The sequence below is a fragment of the Neodiprion virginianus genome, chromosome 4 (genome assembly GCF_021901495.1).
Source record: "Neodiprion virginianus isolate iyNeoVirg1 chromosome 4, iyNeoVirg1.1, whole genome shotgun sequence".
Classification (NCBI taxonomy): domain Eukaryota; kingdom Metazoa; phylum Arthropoda; class Insecta; order Hymenoptera; family Diprionidae; genus Neodiprion; species Neodiprion virginianus.
In genome coordinates, this window is record NC_060880.1 from 38996334 (window position 1) to 39018802 (window position 22469).

Consider the following 22469-nt stretch of genomic DNA (forward strand, 5'->3'; position numbering starts at 1 on the left):
ATTGCTAGAGGGTGTCTTTAAGAAAATGAAGAAATCAAGCGACACAGCTTAAAGAAAAAAAAAGAACTTGGGAGGAAATGAAATAATGCCTGGCCCCTGAGGTACGCGCGTTATTACACACTTGCACACATACCCTACATTTTAAACCTGATCTGTAAATGCAGTTCAGTAAAATTAGCAACGTCCGTGCGACTTAGAGCCAACAGAAAGGGGGATAATTGACGGGTAGTAATTGCTTGGTGTGCTAACATACGCCTCGGATAAACTTGCCCCGTCTCGTACAGGACGATAAATTTGCACACATGTAGACAGAGGTATTCCGACGTGACGTAGCCGTAAGGAATCACCCTTGGTCAATTATAATTACACCCTTCTCACACCGTCTCATAAATCATGAACCGCTGACGTGATATTTATTGTCCACCTTGTGCCTCGTCGGGTCTTCGGTTGAAGAAACAGTTGGATCGAGACACTGAAAGCTGACGAAATGTCGCTCATTCATTATTATTGTTCTTTCGATTTGGCATACCGTGTGACGGTATAAATTCGCTACATTTATTTCTTCTTTCGCTTTGGTGGCATTTCACAAACGGTGGTAATTTTTCATAATATTTCGAACGCCGAAGAGACTTGTAGACCTTTGGCGATCAGTCGAAGGCATTGCTGCGTGGAAATTCTCATTTAGGTGGCTCGAGTCTCATATCTGGCGGCTGTGCGGCGCCTTTGAAATTTGTTACCGCCGAGAGAATAGTCGAGGATATACCGAGATAGGCGCATACGAGTTGAGTTACGCTATCTTCGTTTTCCTATTTTATGCAAGCCGTTAGCGGCTTCGCCGCCGTTTGTATCAATGGGGAGATAAATCTTTGGCCTAATGGCAGGGATCGACACCCTCCAAGGACCTCGTTAACGCCGCTCGCTAATTAGACCGGGCGATTTATACGGAATTATATAAGGATATGGTATGAGCCTGATTGTTCGATATGTTGCAAGTACGGGGGATCCTTTTACTTGGAAACAGGCAGCTGCGAAGAATCCGTACAGCTGTGAGAATTTCTTCAAGAATTGGCAAATACGATCGTGATCGTTTGGTATTCACGTCGGGAAGCCTCGAAATTATCGAACCAGAATTGGGGATCGTTTCACAAGGGTTAGGAGAAGAGTTTTTCGTATACGTTTGATTAATTACACCAAATACGATTGTTGGTTATAGGAGAATCTTATAGTGACGAATGAAGCTTTGATAACCGAATGGCGTATCACCGAGTGTCACGGACCTTTGCAGAACGGCTTTAATTAACGTAATTACTTTCCGCAGGCTCGACGAAGTTATCAGAAAATCTTTATCATTTCCTGCGACGTGGTTCAGGGAAGTCGAAGTTATAATTTCCGTTCAAGGAAGAGAAATGAATGAATAAAACTAGAAAATCATGAATATGAACGAGCCCTGTGATTTCTTGAGAACGACTTGAAATTTGAAGGGAATAATATTTCCATTAAGGAGTTGGAAAAAATGAGGAAAAATCTCGGCAGCACTGTCAGAATATGAAAGAAAATCTGAGCAGGTCGGTAGTATGAGAAGCGATGGTGTTCTTTCGTCGCTATTCAGCGTCCGGGTCATTTATCTACCCTGATGTGGTTAACTCCGAAGTCTTATCACGTAACGGAGTTTCACATACATACAAGATACGTGAAGCTAGGTACCTGCAAGTAAACCGGGAGCACGTATTATGGGAGTGGGATTTTTAGCCGGATATCCTTCATCGACAGGATCTGCTGGTGGCCGCGTTATATCGCCGGAACCACGAGGAGCAAGGACGAGACAGGATCACCAACGCGGTGCAGGTTACAGAGTGATGCGTAACCGCGATCAATCACCTCCTCCGGAAATTGGGTCGATCCTCCAAAGAGATAAGGAAAAAGACCAGAGGAAGTTCAATCGGGAAACGGATACGTCACTTCGGCCACTCGGAGCTGAATGTAACCGTCTGTTGCTGTTCCTGCGAATCAATCGACTTGTCCATTCGAAAGGCGGCCATCAAACCAACCGATTACAATTCACTGGCAATAATTAAACCCACTCTTACCGCATGACTCGTTAGTAAGAACGTCAAACTTGGCGGAGCACAGTGGGATGAGGTTCCATTGTCTTTGGTGTTGGTCATAACTTTCGAAGCGTAAAAATTGAAGCAAGGTAAATGTACCGGTTATTGACACGATAGATCCAATTATCGATCCTGTTATTTTCCAAAATTGTAAATCAACGGTAAGAATCGTGAATTTGTCGATGTTTAAAACTAATTGTTAGATAGTTAAAGGATAAAAATTAATTTTTTGGTAATCTTGGAACTAAGGATCGAACAGATACAACCAAAAACGATCAATAATTGGTACAGGGTCAATAACGGGTACACTTACCTTATGGTCGCAATGCGGGGTTCCGGATTTTCGGATGTTTGTCGCACGCTGGTCTCTGCTCCGTGGTGAAAATTTTTCAAAGTGAAAAATGGGGGTCGTGAGGGAGGCGGGATGTTTGAAGACACAGTGCCGTTGACATTATACCTCGGTGGACACGACGGGGTGATTTTCTCTAAATTGGAGGAATGGATGAATGAGGATCGCCCCGAATTGGCGTTTAACATCTCCAGATAATTAACTGGCGAGTAGCGAGAGTGCGGATGGGTGCAGGTAGCGAATAATCGTTAACATCGTTCAGGGGATCAAAGAGGCCGCAAAGTACTTCGGTGTACAGACACTGAGAAGAGCTTTTTGCCAAGTGTTGACTTTTGTCTCGCAAGTCGGAATTACACACTCGAATGAAGGGGACTGAGAGCAAATGCCTCTAATTATTTGATTCAAGAGGCACAACGACTAGACCTAAGATTACAGAATCGTAAACACGTGCGACGGAGTCTCTTTGCCCATTCGAATAACATTCGTGAAGGGAGTGGTTGCCAGACTAGATGTACACACGAGTCGGATACTCTGATTTAGTATCGCCAGGCCAAACCGACTACTGAGATTTGAGACTGCCCACGCGTCCCAAGGGTGGCGGGTCCCAATCAAAGTTGAACATCAAGAATTTCGTCTCGATGAGTACGTCTGAAGGATAAAGATAAAAATTACAGTGTCGTTTAGCTCGAAGAAGATCTTATCACGTGGTGGTTACTTCTGTGCCAATTTCGGAGCCGAAGGAAAAGCGATGATCAAAGACAGCTGAAGCGCCTAATTGGTCAAGCGGTATCTCCGACGATCATGAATCAGCATCTGACTCGAATCATTAGAGTCAATTCTGGCTCACTAGTGACTAAAGCGTTCACCTCTGGATTTCCGCCCGAGGGAGAATGAGCCTGTCTACGCGGTTAGTTTATATCGGGGATCAGTGACAGGTGATAATCCGGTTGGCCGGTGACAGAGCTAGGCGGACCTTGTCAGAGGCGACGGTGTCGAGCCACTTCGCATCACCGCCATTTGCCGTAACCAGTTCGAAACTGCAAATCAAGTATGAGATAGGCGTCCGCAGGAGGCGAGGCCAGTTTCCCAGCCGATCTTTCTAGGCGACTGCCACGACATTCGCTGCTGACAACATAGTAATGGCAATATTATAAAAATGGCCCCAGAGCTGCCGGCTGGATTTCTGCCTCCAGCCATCCGTGTGCACGACCAGTCACGGATAAACGACACCATGCAATTACCCTCGTTCACCACGACGTGTGCGCATTGGCACGGAAAAGGATTTCGTCCACTTTTATTTCCCGACTTTTCATCTTTTATCGATATTCACCTTCAGCCAGATGCTTGCATCTTCGAAACAGCTCAGGACTGTTACTGAAAATATCGAGACTCAGGCTTCATTTATATCCCGATTTTTTTTTAACAACGAAACGATCCATGCGCCTGAATTAGGCAACCAGAGTTACAGCTCGTGTCCTAGTTGATATCCCGCCGAACATGAGCTGTAACTCAGGTTGCCTGAATCAGGCGCATGGATCGTTTCCTACCGTTTAAGCAACCAGAGTTACAGCTCACGGTCTGGTTGAGCATCGTATCCCATTGAAGATGAACTGTAACTCCGGTTGCCTGAATCAGGGGTACGTATCGTTTCCTACTAGTTAGGCAACCGGAGTTACAGCTCATGTTCTGGTTAAACATCGTATCCCGTTGAACGTGAACTGTAACTCCGGTTGCCTGAATCAGGAGTACGGATCGTTTCGCTGTTAGCAAAACTTACGGTATAATTACCGACACTTATAAGGTGAACGTCGCGACGAAGCCTTTCATGAGCGATTACCAGGTACCAGTTGATTTGGCGAATTTTCGAGATATGTACTGAATGTAATAAAGCACAGATGGTGGCGCTCGGCGTTGCGACTACAAAGGGTGGATTTTCGGTCAAACCACTTCACCTCTATACCTGTAATAAGGGACGCTATATGTATATAGTCTGAAGGTAGGCACCGCCTTGAATTGAATTAATCAACCTTCGGCGAATGTTACAATAAATAGCACACTAAAAGCGCCGTGCGAAACGTTATCCCTAGTTAGCTCAGCTGACGCGCGTAAATTTGAATCGAAGTGAAATTCATTCGAAAAACAACCGCGTGTGTCATACTCGCCGTTTCCAGAATTATTTACACTGTGTTTGTACTGCAAAATGAAAAGAAAGAGGGCTAAAGAAAGATAAGAGTAAACAACGTGCTCTTAATTCTCAAACTTGAATCTCCCCCCACGTCCACATGATATTATACATACATACTTATAAATATGTATATCAGCTCGGTGTTTTCGCACTTGAGAAGAAATGGTTTTCCAGATAGTTGTCCTCTTGGCTGCACGAAATTTTTCACTTTGCTGTACGGTATGATAATTTACGATCAGTGACGCGTCATGGCGCTCGCAAACTTATTGCCACGAGTATTCCGATCGGACCGGAAGTTTGGTAGGTAAGTTAGAGTCGGCGATCTTTAACGCGCGACGGATCGAGGAGAGGAGAATTTGTTCAAAGCTCAGATACATCCTTTCTTTTCCCCCGCGCGCAATTTGCTCACCGAAAGATATCTGCGATCTGAGTGGTTTATCCGCAAGAAGCCCAGAGACTTTACGGATTGGGTAAACGCGATGGGGTCGGTCAATCCGCTGATCTATCTTCATCTCCAGAGAAAGAGAGAGAGAGAGTAAGAGAGCAATAAATTCAAGAGAAATCTGAGGTCGCGTCATTGCACTTGCCGAGAGCTAATACCTCGGCAAAACGAGAGGTAAAAGAAAGAACCAGAAGAAGGAAAAAAAACACAGACACAAACTCGGAATAAAACTGATCCGTCATGGATTTTCGGCCCGATTCTGCAGGCGACAAAAGATAGAGGCTACCGTTTTCCGATGCAGCTTCAATTCCGAGGAAAAACTCGAGGGTCAGAGGTCAAGGATCGAGCTTAAGCCGCTGCGGTCAGAGACCATCTCTATAAATCTGGCTCCAACCCGATTATGCCGAGTACTTTGATAAAACTGGAAAAGAGGCAAGGAGTTCGGTTTGTTACGTACGTTGAATTTGATCAGTTTATGGTGTGTTTTTTTTTTATTGCTCCTTTTTTCTTCTTTGCCATGGAATGTAACTTCACGGTAGATCCATAATTGGCGTTGAACGTATAACGACGATTTATGAGAATTGGCTTAGCTCTTGACTGAAGGATTAATCGGAGAGATGGTTACGAATTTATAATTGAATTAAAAAGTTGTCTGGCTAACGTAATTGGTTTTCATCACTAAGAATCAATTTGTAGGGTTAACGAGCTACGAGATTGTTTCTGTAGATATTCACGGACCGAAGCGAACTTTGTTCGTATACTTAATTAAAATTATTGCTCAAAACACGATGTAATGTGGACATAACTATATTCGGGAAGTGAAAATTATCGTAATATATTTTATCGGTAAGATCGAAATTAGACGCTAAAGTAATGCGGTTACTATTGAATAAAAAGTGTTATTCGAAAAGGTGTAGGGTAAATAATGCGGACGAAACAAAAGAGAGAGAGAGAGAGAGAAAGAAAGAAAGATGAGATAAAACAATAAGAAAAGACTGGATAAAACGATCCGGCTAATAAATCCCTGTCTTTCTAATCAAATTTCTTTTAAACTCACAACAACGTCTCAAGTGTTGTGATCTATGCGTAACTTTATACACCCCATAAAGAGAGGCGTTTGAATTTATTGTAACGAACAAAAAATACACGGTATCTGAATTGCGCGTGAAATGAGAATTTATAAGTAGGTAGATGCTCGAATTGAAAGTCGAGTAAAGCGTCGAATAATTTGTTTACATCTAATCTTTTTTATTGATCGTTGTCTACCCTCGGGAAATGGCTTCTTTTATGACAGTTTCTTTTTTTTTTTTTTTTATTTTCTTCTTTGGACACGTGTGGTATCTGGAAAGTTTGAAGAGGTCGGTATTTCACTGTGAGATAATTTTCATGGCCATTGAGAGACGGTTTTAAGTATAACGATTACCGAGTTTGTAAATTCGATGAAAGTCTTTCGGGACCACGCGGACCCTGTTTATAATTCCATTGGGAATAAACTGGGCCCATCAGGGAGGCTATTCCCATTAGACGAGAATCTCTGCGGTGGCTGGTCGGCATTAACCCAGTTCAGCCAAAGCGATGCGGGTAAACAGGAGAAAAGAAGGAGAGAACGGTGCAAAATCACGCTATAACCGGTTAACCTATCCCTATAACACTCTAGGGGTTTTTGAAACGTAACAGTCGGGTTAGTAACGCGATGAAAGAATCATTCAAGAAGTGTCTGTGTAAAGCTAATTTAGTCACAATTTACATATAATCAGAGAAAAGTCTCGAGGATATGAAAAAAAAAAAAAAAATGTTCAAACACCAAGTTTCATTTACGAATATTTGACTATATTAATAGTGTCATAGAAATCATGATTCATCATGTGCACATGATTTTACTATTTTTTCACCAAAAAAATTCATGTTTTTTGTCCCGTTCTGATGAATAATATCTCATGTTTTATTCATGATTAAACTCTCCACAAATCCTGTATTTTAGATTTCGGTTAATAATAATTTATGTATTTCTTACCGACTGATGCATTTATCACCTGTAAGCTGTGACAATTTCGCAGATCTTTTTTTTTTTTGCACATTTTTTAACAACAACCAATGTGTCTCAGATGATTGAATGTAGGGAGTTGATTTGTGGATAAGGTCAGCTATTTTTCCCCGAAACGAAGCGATTTTTCGGATTTATTCATGATCAAGTGTTTACGGTTGAAACTTGGTGACTTAACATTTTTTTATACATCGCAGACAAAGTTTTAATTTATTTCTCTTCTTCCGCATTGGATTTGGGTATTAAGAACGCATAATTACGCGAGGATATTACTTGTGCTTTGGGATTCGGCTTATCGCGATCGCTATTAATCCGACCCCTGTCCAATTTGCGATACAAAAAAAGAAGGGCGGGGAAAAAAAAACAGATCAAGAATTTATCGGTTTCCTCCGCATCCAATCTCGGCTCAAGAGAGTGAAAAATTTGGGTAATTTAGACGGCTAAGAGTCTCTCGGCTAGGAGAATTCTAGGGAAAAACGATTCCTTAGCCCTAGGAGACTCACTAGCTTTCTCTGAGCGAGATGCAAAAAACACTATTGAATCTTTTGCTCGGTCTTTTGTTCTCATTCTTCGAGTATAAATGAAAGAATTGCGACAATCGGCTGCTTAACGATTCTGTATTTCGTCTTATGGGATGAAGGCTCCGTACAATGAACAGGAAGAAACGTCTAATCGTATAGTTTTTTTGATGTTGGTGAAAACAGAATTCAGAATAACGGCAAGTAATGTTTTTTGTTTACAAGATTTATGTTCTTCTATATTCCATACGACAGGTTGGTTAAATTCTGACGATCCAGAAAATTAAAATGTTTAGGTTAAAACTTTGTGGAAAGAAAAATAATAGAGAAGTAATGCTTGCATGAATGAATGTAAAACACAATATTTATTCACCTTGGTAACAATTCTGAGTAGCTTAAAGTTTACTGTTGGTAGTGGCGGGGTTGAAGTTCAGAAAGCGCTTAGCTCCGAATTATTTGTTGACAAAACTTAAAGAAAAGTAATCAAACCTTTACGAAACAACAAAGATAAAGTTTAATTTCATTACTTTAAGTTTTGCCACCAAAAAAACTCAAATTTTGACGGTTTCGGAGCTTTTCAAATTTGGAATTTCAACCCCGCCCTTGTTGGTTGAGTTTCAAATGACTTTTTTTCCTTGTGTCTAAGAGCGAACTAATTCCGCAAAATACAATCTTATGTTAAAGGAGAAGAAATTCGGGGCGAGATTCTGGTCTTGACTACAGATATTCGGTTATTTTGTAACCGCAGTTTCGTGCCGCAATTTTAACACGAAGAATATCCAAATTTATTCCGCCTAATAAATCACAACAAAACTAGTCGCTTCTGGCAAGATATCATCTATACTATGTATACAGCATCCCCTCGGCGAGCTGCCGAAAGATATTGCGATTTCTAAGGCTGTTTAATTCATGGACATGTACAAATAAATATATAGATGTCATATCGACACGTGCTGGGGAGAAAAAATTGATACACACCATTCGCATTGACGTGACGTGATTGACGCCTCCTTCTGATTGATCGACAGTAACGATCTACGCAATTTCACTTCGCGTAGTGATGCGTGGGAAAAGAAAAAACAAACTTTTCGATACTGGGGTTATTCTTATTAGGGAGATTGGATAGTCCAGAATCGATACCTTTTCGGACAGTGAATATTTATTAAATTTATACAGTTTTAATAGTCAGACGAATCTACTAGATTTTTTTCATTATCTTACTATTACGGTTATAATCCAAGATCTGGATTTTAATTTGAATATTTTCTGTTCTGCGTTGTTACGAAAAACATCGCAATTTACAAATATACCATTCACATTGTATCTAGTAACGAAAAGCAAGAAAAAATATTGATTTCGAATTCAAAAACTTCCTTAAAATGAATTATTAAAATTGATACCCGAGTTCTAGATGTAAATTTTTAATCGAAATTGTAAGCATGTGTTTCACCGAAGTAGAATACCACGATATGTATAATAATACACTTTTGAAGTGAGTTTGAATTCATTAGACCTACGACATTAAATAACGAAGCCTCCCTACAGAGGACGAGAAAAGGCTCTCCGACTGATTTAGGATGGCAAGCACGTGTGGAGCTGAGCTCGGAGAATTTGAAAAATCTTTCAAGGCCCGGGCGGAGAAGTAATGAATCTTCATTCAATTACGCGCTCTCGTGACGTACTTTTCCCAACTTTTTGCCATACACGAATAAGTGATCATTCAATATAAGAACAAGAAACCGAAACTTTCCGGCTGTGAAATATATTTAACTAGAGCAAGAGATTCAGGAGAAGATATTTTGTTTGATTTCTCATTTTCACGTGTATCAATTAATTGGCCAGGTAAATTATTCCGGCGAATTCATGTGATCAGCCAATTAGTGCGTAACGTTGTTAATCAGAAGTGAATTTCGTTTGATTAGCGAAAACGTAGCAAACTGACGAATAGATATATTGTAAACTTATTTATGGGCACGTGTCAATTTAAATGGGAAAATTTTTACGTTTCTAGAGTATAATTTCCAACACCATGCAGCGTAATATGAAAATCACGTGTTGTTCGTCAGATCAGTCTTTGGGGATGAGGGAATTGGGTAAAAAGTTCGATCAAGAGCCGACGCGATTCAATTTGAAAAGTACGAAAGATCCGCATTTCTATAAACTCGCGGGAATGACGGACAAACTCGTTGGATTAATTTCTTACTCCCTTTTCTCTCCGCCGCTGCGTTCCTCCTCCCCTAATTTTCCCAGCCCAAGCTTCTCGCGGAGAGTCGGAGCTTTCTCCACCCTGTGTCGGAGGTCGAAGCTCCGGCATTACGTTTCAATCTCCCGTGTTCTTGCCGACCCTTTTTATTCCCCGCAACCCCCTAAACCACCCTTGGTTAACCCATAACGTTACCAAACGCCCACCGAGGATCGTAGAAGTAGAACTACCCACCTTCTGAACACCCGAGAGTGCGATTTATTATTTTTCCCTTCGAATTAAAGGCAAAAACTGCGATACAAATATTACTTTACTTGCAATCAAGGAATGAAAATTTAATGCCGAAATGGATGAACAAAATCTAGCCAGTATTTTAGTTTTTAAACATCAGATTGATCTTAGTCGAAAATTCTTTACAATCGTCCAAAAATATGGATATAAATGAACTCTTGATAAGGAAAGAAATTGGAATTCAACGGAATCTTCATACACAATACACATCTATTTCTCCCCAGTGAAAGGAAAACGGTATAATACCCATAATCCTTATAGCGGAGTCGAGGGTCCGGGTTATTTGGCGATTTTAAATCTGTTCTATACTGGGTGCTTTACGAGATATTGGTAGTATTTTCACCCGTAAACCGGATCGTATATAATACCCGTTGCTGCAAATACATACCTGTATGAAATTCACGCCATACAAGAGGTTAGATGGCCGTGAAAATTGATTCTGGACAATGGATAGAGTTCAGTCGATTCGTACAGTCTTAGCCTGGAAAGTTGACTTGGGCCCGACTGGGCCCCGATCAGACATTCCTGACTACCTTTAGTCGGGTTAGTCAGTTCGGGCCCCGATTAGTTTTCCACGCCAATGCCTGAATAGCGTAAGACTTGGAGAATAACAAACAAGGCTCGATCACCGTTCAAAATTCTGCTAGTCGAGTGAGTAGAAAAATTTTAAAAATAAGACAAACAAATCAGTGAGAAATTGAAAACAGCTGCTTAAGTACGAGGGAATTAAAACGGAATTGCGTGTCGAAACGGCGCCGATTTTGTAAATGTACAATAGAGAGTGGTATAGGGTGTCTGTTATCGGTCTTGTATAAATAATTTATAAGATAGTACGTGACTGTGTTGGCAATGCGAGAAGGTCGCCGTGACGACTTGCATGCGCGGTATAACAGACGGGGGAATTTAGAAATTGAAAAACAGTGATTGGCCGATGATGCTGTGGGTTGAAAGGCGTGTTTTAAACCCGGAGTAGCTCGCTCGAAGCCCATTTATACCCGCACATGGTTATGTATACATATACATACCTATATAGACGCGTGTTAACGTTCATATACGCACCGCGAGACGACAGCGTTGACACCGCAGCCTATCCGCTCGCCTTTGGAACGCGCCTTAATCCGGTTATGCTGATTAAGGGAGAGAGGTTCTCTCTTACGGCTGGTCCATCGTTTACCTCGGTGATATATTTCTTCATTTAAACGCGAATCCCCGACGTTCAGAGTCGCGTTAAGTGGGTCCAGTTGCGCCCGTTTCCGGGAGAGGACGCCACCGTACCGCCTTTTTCCCGCAGTCATTGTACAGAGACAGATAATTAAGTCGATATCTGCATTGGGGTTGTGGATAAACTTTTTCTCCCAGTCTTCAGGGATCGCGGATTTTGATCCAAAACTCTAACCCCATTCGGCAGATCAAAGTGATCAAACACTAGGTAAAGTTTTTATCGTGGTTCGAAGTTTTTGTACATTGACTCACCGATTTTATTATGTTATGTACGTATTAATTTTTCACCCATCATTCGTCTTTGTCATCGACTCCGTTTTTGCGCACTTACCAGCCGTGTAATTGAATTTTCCGCTTCCTTTTTGTTAGCAAGAGGTCGCACGCAGATCCTTCGATAAAAGGTGTTACTTGATTAAAGAAATTCCAAAGCTTTTTGCGCGTGGCTCAATCTCACGGGTAAGTGAACCTCCGGCATATCAGGAGTCACGAGATCCGAGTTTTAGTTATAAGCTGATCCTCTGAACGTTCGCCTCCGCTTTCCCTGCCTGGTCGATGTGAGGAAACTTTTTACATGTTCCGGCCGTCGGGTATTCGAATATACGAGTGAATTCCGGAATGGGAAAATTATTTGGACCAGGGACATTTTTCCTAGAATTCCAGGGTCATTCACTCCGAAAAATTGGCAAGCCGTGCCTAGTTTTGAAGTTTCAGAAACTCTACTTCGGGTTACAGATAAACTTCGTCCGAGAACTTTTATAGATCTTCGCGATACTGTTTTGTAATGATCACTCCTGAAAGTTCGTGTAACACTTCACAAGAAATTTAGTAAGGCAACTTTTGTGGTAAACTTTTCCGGAATTCGATGAACGTCATCAAATATTTCGCGGAACTGATGTAGGAATTGTGAAGCTAATCGCACAGGACTTCGTAAACGTCTCGGAGAATCCAAAAGACGTCATATTCTACTTGACGTATTTTAAAAAAAAGTTACGATCGGTTCCCTAAAAAGTATTCTCAATAATTCCCAACGAATTGTCAGCCAGCCGATGATGACGACAATGAGAATTCGCCCTTCTGGGAGCCGTTGATACGGATAAGAGGGCAGGAAAGTAACTGGAAGCATCGGGAGAAGTCTGAGTGAGGCACACGCCGAGTGTCGAGAATGTGTTTCTCCAAGTGATAAATCCTCATCACACGAGGCCTCTTCTATCCTTTCCGAAGCATCCGCAGTTAGCCCCGCGACTATTCTCAAGAAGTCCTCTTCGAGAGGAGGACTGGTTAACGGCGATCCTCAACTCCCAAGCTGGTCGAGTGGATTCGATTTGAGAATTCGAGGATAATAAAATAACGCCAGGACACATTACACGTCGGCGATATGATAATGTCGAAAGAAAATAGAGGATGGGAGAAGCTTATGTTTCTCGAACATTTTCTTATTCGAGCGGTAAAATTGACAATTTCGAGTTGAAAACGGCCGTTCCCTCCCCTTCCTCGGTTTTATTACCCCATCAAATACCAGCTCTGACCTTTGACTTGAGCCAGGAATTACATCCTGGGATAGTTTTCTTCAAACTATAATATTCAGCCTGAGCTCTAGGCAAATGAAGTTCCCGCAATTTCGTCAGGGTTAGAAAATATATTCGGAGACCTTGTACTTGACACCGGAAACTGATAAGAAAGTTCTCAAATTCGTGTGACGAAAATATCGAACAATAGATTCTTCTTCGTGAGTTCCGAAGGTAACTGGACAATTTTGTACGCACTTAACTCGAATGTTCTCGAAGATGTTACGATTGATTTTCGTCGATTTAAAGTTATTTTCTCAAGCTTCTTAAAAATGGTTGTAACAAAACGATTCTTTCTTTGGATAACAGTAGAAACGTTCTCGGTCGGTAAAATCGACTACAGTAGCCACTTAACCCGCCTTTCTTTTTCATCCTTATATATGGACCAGAGAAGGACACACGCTGTAATATGCATGAATTTGTATTTTGTGCACGTGGTTTTCTAACGAAATGGATATACATCACTGCGGCTGTATCTTGATACCATGTCGTTAGAAGGACGGCGGGCTTTAGGCGCTGATACATTCTGTCAGAGAGGGAGAGAGAGAAAGAGGAGAGGCAGGATTCGTTAAATTATAAGCTACAGGGGCGGATTAACTGAGCAAAAAATGAGAAAATTATTCACCCCTGACGTCCCGATGGATCGGCCCTCGCTCCTCCCATTTTTCCCTGTCATTAGTACAACTGCCGTGCTTGTTTACACTCAACGGTCTCCCGTAACGTCGGGGAAAAATAATCCTTGAAACCCGAATGACAGATTTTAATTTCGAAAACTGAGACTACAGGCACGCATGCACGTCACAGCCAATTTAACTTCGATATATCCGAATTCACTCGTTTAGTTAGCTATCACGCTAATGGGGAAACGATCCCTCAGTTCTGAACTGGTCATCGAATTGGTAAACATTAGACGTTAGCCGATGGAGGATCTGGGTTTGGAATGAAGGACCCTTAATCCAGTTAAAACAATTGTACGCGGGAGAATAATCCATTGAGTGGGACTTTAAGCCGGTTTAGAGAAAGTGATAGAGGCTCCTCGGAATTTTAGTCAAACTTTGCTGTTAATCGTCGACGAGAAGTCGTTCCAATTTTACGGATTTCAATTTTCATACCTACTTCTCGCTTCCAAGATAGCTATTTAAAGTTGCAATTAGTTATATTGAATCTTCAGTACTGAACGGTATGAAATTAGCATCGTTATCATTTTTTACCTTTATAGCATGTCATCCGATTCACCTCGGAAATCATTTTTGCTAACAACAAGGCATTTTGTCAGAAATTTTTATTCTTTAAGAGTATTCGTAAGATTATATTCAAAGACCCCAACGAATGGATCTGGTGATAATCCGTTCTTGAACATATTTGTTGAAATATACGATAATTCAAAATTCACCGCAATTAAATCTTGTTTCGGTACTGCTTACAATTTTATTGAAAATCCAAAGAGGGACTCTGGATCCCTGGGAACTTCGGGAGGTTGGCGAATTTATCAAACAGTAGATCACAATTTCGTCGAGGCCATTCACTTTGCCCTTCGCACTTTCCTCGAGCATTTCTGCCTCTATACTTTCCTACTTTAAGGATATGTCGAGCGTACAGTAGCGGGCCAAAACTTGACAAAGCAAAAAATTGAAATGAGTTTTCATTGAAGCTAATCAAGTTGACTTGAATTAAACAAAAGTCCTTAGGAAAAGAAAGTAAGTTTCAACTGAAAAAAAATAATAATATAATATCTGCGATGTTTGGAGTTGAAACTCAGTGTTTTAAAAATTGTGTTTGATCTTTTATTTTTTTGCATCATTATGTTTTTTTAGTTCGATGCAACTTGTAGCCTTAGGAACCTTTTTTTGATCTTTCCTCTTATCAACTAGTCTTTACTTCAACACTTTTTTGACTAGACTGTACGTTCCATAACCATCCTTAACATGGTGTATGGCCAGTGAGATATACGAGGAAAAAAGTGAGACCGAGCTGGGTGGGCGGGAGGCACACGAGGGTTTTCGGAGTCCACCCGAGGATGGTTTACCGGCCTCCAAGGATTCGGCCCGGGGGCCGATATCAACTCAAGAAACGACCCCGGCAGCAATCTTAAAACTTGAGGTCTTATCTTCCTAGTAGAGAAAGTCTCGAGACTTGAGCAATGCGTAAGGTAGCTGGCTAGCTGCAGCCTCGTACCAGTTATCCGAGTCCTTCGTCACCCTGCAGGACTTTCTTTCGTCAAATGAAATCTGACAAAGACAGCCTACAGAGTTGGATCCGCGAGTAAATTCGCGAGGCTTTCGTCGCTGGATTTTATTATCCGAATTCACTCGCCAATCAACCCAGCATGTTCGAATTCTAAAGCTCATCCTTTCTCAAAGCCGTGGGCATTTTTTTTCTGCGATCGAAAAATCGAGTCATTCAATCATCGTTCATACGAATGATCAGCCAAAGGGTCCACGGCATAATCACCGGGTGAATCACAAATACTATATTTTGATAGTGCAAACTCATAAGATTTTTGATGATAAGTATGTGATCGGAATTTTTTACTTGTCAGAGCGGAATTTTTCTGCAAAACTTGCCGTTCGACGTCAAACAACCGAAGCTATATTCAGAACATCCCGTAGTACAAAATGTGGGTTTCTGAATAAGTAGCAGTGCAAAATATAACTTTTTGGATATGTGGACGTACAAACGTAACTTTTTGAACATCCCACAGCACAAAATAAGACTGTCTGAATATGTGGCAGTACAAAATGTAGCTTTTTCAACACATGGAAGTACAAAAAGTAGCTTTTCGATTAAATCACAGTGTAAAGTGTGGCTTTTTAAGTGCGTCGCGGTGCATAGCTTTTTAAACATGCCATAGTAGAAAATGTAGCTTTTCAAACATCTCGCAATACGAAATGTAGCTTTATGAATATGAAGCAGTGCAAGATGTAGCTTTTTCAATGTATCCTAGTAGAAAATGTAGCTTATTGAACGTCTTGCAGTACGAAATGTGGCTTTTCGGATATGTAACAGTGCAAAATGTAGCTTTTCAAACATGTCACAGTACGTACTGTGGCCGTCTGAATATGCAGCAGTGCGAAATGTAGCTTTTTGAATATGTAGCAGTGCAAAATATATCTTTTTAAACATATAGAAGTACAAAATGTACCTTTTCAAATACTTCTAAATTCACAGTACACAGTGTAGCTCTATGAATATGTAGCTGTACATAATGTAGCTTCGATAATCTATTGACTCGCATTCAGCAACGAGTTCTGTAAAAAATTCCCGATAAGTACGTAAGCTACCGAAATGTTACATGCGCCTATAAATCATACGGTTCTAGACGGCACGACTGGCATAATCTCTTGAGAAATGGAGGGGTCAGTAATCGAACGTTAACCTCAAATGCTGGTCTCCTGCAGCAATTCCTCGACCCGGATAAATCGTGGCTCTTGCACTTCGTAGGTACTTCGAGGAAGCAGCATAAAGCCTCCAGGGGGCTTCTGCAGCTTGGACTCGAGACGTGCGATCAGCCGCTGCCACCTAGCCTTATTAAACCGACATCTATGTCACACTAGACAGCAAAATGGCCGCGGCCACTGCTCGGGGCCTAACACCTTCCTATGGAGGGTAGAGGTAAGAAGAAGTATCGTACATGGGTTTTGAACTGAAAAAGTGTCCACTAAAAAGTGACAAATAATGGTTCAAAAAGTCACCAGAATGTCGCTCATAAGCAATAAGGGTAACAATCTGATCGGCGCTTTGTTGAACTTTTGCTGCAGCAGCGCCATCTTAATTGCAGTCTATTTTGTGGACATCTACTGTACACGGAGATAATCCTCCTACCTTTACTCTCCATACACTTTCCCCTAGCATCCCCTGATTTATTGTGAGATCACATTCGATTTTCGGATTTTAAATGCATAGAAAATTCTTAAATACTAATTTTGCCAAACACCGAACGGTGCCAGACATTTTTTTATTTATTTGTTCACTCGATAAAACCGCTTTTTATTCGTTCTCGATCAAGTCTGCCACAGTTTAATTACATCCTGCGTGATAATACATTTTTCATTGCAAATATGCGAAAATTTGGCAAACATTTGTTCACTCGAGTAAGCCGCTTTTTATTCGGTCTCGATCGTGTTTGCTAGTTTGCTAGTTTAATATATCCTGCGCAGGAATACATTTTTCATTACATAGAATCTCCGTTATAAGTAAAGTAATTTGCTAACATCGCAAACTGTTTTCTCGGAAAAACATTTTATCAACCAGGATTGAAAATCTAATATTATACCGAAAGATACAGGTTGTATTGTTTTATTGATTATATAATCACGAAGCACATGCTCTCGTGATGGTACGACGTTTAAAAAAAAAATAGAAAATGTAGACCAGCAACGTCTACTAATTGAAATCGCACTTTTCACACGGCAGTCTTTCACAAATTATATCTTAAGCTGCGTATACATACATGCATACCTACATATTATATGTATACTGAAAGTATAGTTTCGAAACATTATATCAGTGATACAGAAGACGTGCGCATATAAACAAAAAGAGAAATTAGGTGTCAGAATTTTACTCATTTATTTATGAACGCTATTATACCAATTTCTGATCTGGCTCGATCGCTTCAAATCGTCTATTGAATTCGACAAGACGAAGAGAATGAGAAAAATAGAAAAGGGAAGTGAAAGAAACACTCGCGAGTGCCTTTGAGAGTCAAAACAATCATATAAAAAATCACGAGCCAAATTAGAAAGGCATCAAGGATTAGACCCAGGTCGAGTTGTTATGGAATGCCCAATGTATATAATACGTATGTATCATGCTATAAAAATTTTTCATTGAAAGTAAACTGTTTACCTTACACAATTTTCAAGATTAATTAAAAGTCGGAAAAGAGAACGAATGCGGGACAAGATTACGTATACAGGGGCCGAATTCCTAACGATAAGAAATCGTAGGATATACTGCGCATGTGCAAATTTTGTATCTGTACTGTCGAACAATCGAAGGTATAAAATTCCCGCATGCGCAATACATCCTCTTATTTCTCGCCGTTATGAATTCACCTTGTATAATCTTCAGGTTTAACCCTGTAATTTGCGATTTTTCGATCAAGTCATGCATTCACAATCATCTCGCAATTAAGAACCGATTGTCGATTGAAAGCGTATTGATTATGTTGTACCAGCTTATTTCGTGAAAATGTTACACGGACAATTTACAATTAACACACGGTAAATCCCCCTTCATTTATACAATCCAGAATACATTTGAATGAAATTCGCCTAAATTTTGGCCACTTAAAAGTAGATTTCACAGATCAACCATTGGTCGTGAAGTGGACGAAACAAATTTCGATCGGTTAAATGTACTCTCAGTTGGCGAAATGCAAGCAGATTTAGATAAAATGTATGCTGAAATGCATAATTGCAGGCAGACTCTTGTAAAATGTATCCTCAATTGCATAAATGCAGGGGGATTTATGCAAAATGTATCTTGAATTGCATAAATGCAGGAGGATTTATGTAAAATGTATTTTGAATTTCGTAAATGCAGGAGGATTTATGCAAAATGTATCCTGAATTGCATAAATGCAGGGGGATTTATGCAAAATGTATCTTGAATTGCATAAATGCAGGAGGATTTATGTCAAATGTATTTTGAATTTCGTAAATGCAGGAGGATTTATGCAAAATGTATCCTGAATTGCATAAATGCAGGCGTATTTGCCCGGACGATGTTAAATTGGCCGTGTAACATAACCACGAAATAAAACAGTACATATTCGACGACGGCGATGACGGAAGGAATTTCTCGTTGCTTCTAGGCAGTTTATCCACGTGCATAGTTACCCCCCCCCTCCCCTCCTGCCCTCTGCGTGGACAAATCGCTAAATTCCCGAGAGCCTTGAGAGGATTAGAATTATTTCCAAGGCTGAGTCGGCTCAGGCAGGGTTGTGGAACTACATTCCAGGGCAGATCGGATCTCGAGTCTGCTGAATAACGTACCTGAGGGCATTGTAAGATCTTCAATGGAGCTTTAACGACGTCCGGGGCAATTATTTTGTAGCTACGCGACGTGATGTTATACTGCCAAAATAAGGACCAGCAAAATAAATTACTTCATATTAAAAACGACGTGTGTAGTACTTCAAATAAGTACATGAATAAATACCATGGTATATTGAAAGGATTGTGGAAATCCATATAAGTCGATACGACGTATTTCCGAAAACAGTTTCTCAATCACAGGAATTTTATTAATTAGATTTACGAAGTAGGTATGTTTTAAAAGTCTAATTTGTCACGTTTCTGGTTCGTGAAAATCTTAAAATGATTGTCAAATACCGCTGTGAATAATCAATTACAATATCATATGTATTCTACCAAAACAGTTATGTATCTTCTGGGAATTTGAATACTAGCTTGTTCTAAGACCTTCGGTACTTTGCTTCAAGTTCTAATTTCATAGTGCGAAATCTCTCTTTGAAATATCGTACTCAGAACCAGATTGCCTGAATTATACGCTGGTGAAATAACCAATTTAGAACGTCAGAATGAACATAAACGTCTCCGCGGTTTTCCGTGAACCAATTAAGTTTGCATTGTGTTTGAAATGAAGCTTTCAAAATCCCTCGATAAGAAATAAATTCTTCAGTATGACGGGTTCCGACAATTTATAAAAAGAAAATTGATTCAACGGCACGAAAAAAAAGTCTTGATCTATTTTTCCTCGATATTTTCACATATTTTTTCCCAGCTCACATCGCGGCGCGGACGATGAAGCGGAATAACGAAACGGCTCCGAAGAATTCCGCATCGATTACGTATGGGCGCGTGGTCTAAGAAATTCTCAAGCTTTTTTCTACATTTACTCGTTATGTAGGTACGTTATATGTACGTAGGTACGTATCCTGTGCGTCTCGAGTGACGCTTTGTCACTTCTTCTGCTCCGTCGCTCCCCTATCAACTCGGATCCTGTGCCATCGGCTGTCGCCTTTCCCTTTCCTTATTGTTATATTCACGTTTTTTCCCACTCTCTGTTTTTCATCGTTTTACCTTTAGGGGACTCTTTCAGTTTGCGTTCGTATAACTACTTCAATATTACATCTATGCCAAGAATTTTCCGTGAAACTTGCCGCTCAACGCCGGCAGATAGGCAACCAAAACTACATTTCGTATTTCTACATATTCAAATTGCAGTTTCAGTTGCATATCTACCGGCGTTGAGTGGCAAGTTTCACAGAAAACTCCCGATATACGTAAATTGTACGTAAACATTTTATATTTTCAATTGGCATTGGATATAGTTTTTCTTCATTAGACTATTTATGGAATCGTTACAGGCATTCTCGTATGCTACGCGATGATTAACCTAAAAATGCAACAAAGATGAAATACTCAAATATAAAAAAGAACTACGAATTCTGTCGATTATTCACTCCAAATCACTTTTTAGAATCGTTAAAGCCGTGTAGATGCGTTCGATGTCACTCTTCGATACCTTGTTTGGCATAGAATCCGATTTTTCACAAATTAATTCAACGGTCAAGTCAATATTCTTGTATGTTAATTGAAATCAATATGTGTGACCGCAAAAAACTAAATATTGAACGACACCAACGTGATGAATGAAATGTACCTTAGCGCAATTGCAAGAAAGTAGTTTTCCGAAGAGAATAATAATCTTCGAAAAGCGAAACGGAAACAATATACTAGAATTTTTACTATTTGAAAAAGACTTGGAACGTGAAATATCACACAAAAAAAAAAGGAAAAAAAATTCCAAATACCTCCGCCAAAACAAAAAATAATATACTTTTTTCTTTGTACAATAATACGGTACAATGTGATCATAAAATATAACGCGTCATACGTAATATGTAATAATTGAGTAAAGGAGACAAGTTGGACCGGATTTCAATCGTGCAATTCCTCGGAGTAAAAACACATCGAATACTTTCGGCGAAATAACTCTTCTTTTTTGAACCTTCTGGGACGACAAGACTCGACACTTGAAGCGGAGACGAGAGAAGACAGATCCAACGCTTTTTTGTCAAACCCACACATACACACCAAAGTATCTGTATACGCAGATATTTGCGTGTAAATTTACTGCACCCACACAAATATCACCAGCCATTCAATATACCCTCGGTCTTCTTTCATGTTTTTGCATCTCGGGCGCCCTATGAAATTCTCTCGCGCCTTCTCAACAAATTGCCTGCACAAGCTTAGCGAAACGAGTGACGCGAGATGTCGTCAATAAATTCGTCTCGTATATTCGATGGTATATATATTGCCATGTATTTTACATACGTATTTTTTGTGTCCGTTTTTTTCCATGCCTCCATATTCATATTCCCCTGATGTTTGTTCCACCCACTTGTGAAGGGAAAAAAACTATCCAAAATTTGTTTATAAGTTGAATCGATCGATAAGATCGTTTACTTATTTATACTCTTTTTATCCACTTCTTAAATAACGTCATCATCTTTGCTCAAAAGGGATGCAGTGACATTTTATAACGGGAGTTTTCTGGGAAACTGCTCAACGCCAACGAAGCGGCAACCGAATCTATATATTTTGTACTTCTACATAGCTATTTATAATCCAGGTTCAGTTACTGATCTTCCGGCATTGAGTGGTAAGTTTCACGGCAAGTTTCCGGTTTGGTAACTGGTCGGGTAAAGAAGCGATGCAAGATTAAAATTGAAGGTATGAGGACAGGAAAGAAAAGAGAATACCGTCGTAAGTAAATGAATAGGTTAGCGAATTTGTAAATTTGACAAATTTTTCCCGTAATAAATAAAAAATTTAGTGGTTGTTGAACAGATTTACGGCTCGTTAAACGCGCCCGTTAGCTCCCTGGGAGAAATATCACAAGACGATGATGCAAGCCCATATTATTATTATTATTATTGTTATTATTGTTATTATTGTATACTCATATGCGCGGGGAGCCGGTGAACGTCTTCCTCATATTTAATGCAGGAGCAGCTTGGCTAAGGGCTGAAGTCGATCCATCGTCTATCTCCTTCGTCGACATTGGAGGAACGAAGAAGAAGAAGAAGAAGAAGAAAAAGAAAAGGCTACCACCATGCTATTAGGCAGAACGCGGTCCATTCAAACGTCCGGATATACGGTAAACAGGAACGAATGAATGAATGAATAAGTGCAGCGAGTGCAAAAAAGCGGGATTCTTCACTCTCGCAGCTTGACTTGAGAGCGATTTCTCGTAAAGCTTCCAGAGCCAAGTCCTAAAAATTGTGTTGAACCCGATTCTGCGGGTGAATTCAATGATACAAATCAATGAAAATAAATTCGCGGTAGTTGTATATTTTTTGGTCTTTTTTCGTCTATATTCTGCATAGTCATTATATGCTCGGATTAACTCTGTAACCTTTAAATTTGAAATAACAGGATATTTAGTAACATCAATGCACGTGATTTTGGAACCTTTATATTTTTCGAATGATTTTTTTTTTTCATGCAGCATCAGAAGTCAAAATAATGTGGATCAGATTCAGCGTATTTTTTTTTCGTTTTTTTTTCT

The 22469-nt window shown here is 40.2% G+C and overlaps 1 protein-coding gene across 1 annotated transcript in view; it reads right to left on the bottom strand.

Moving 5' to 3' along the window:
• The window catches only part of LOC124302619 (cardioacceleratory peptide receptor), a 49752-nt gene that overhangs the window by 12598 nt on the left and 14685 nt on the right, over positions 1–22469 (bottom strand). The gene's annotated exons all lie outside the window — the stretch shown is intronic.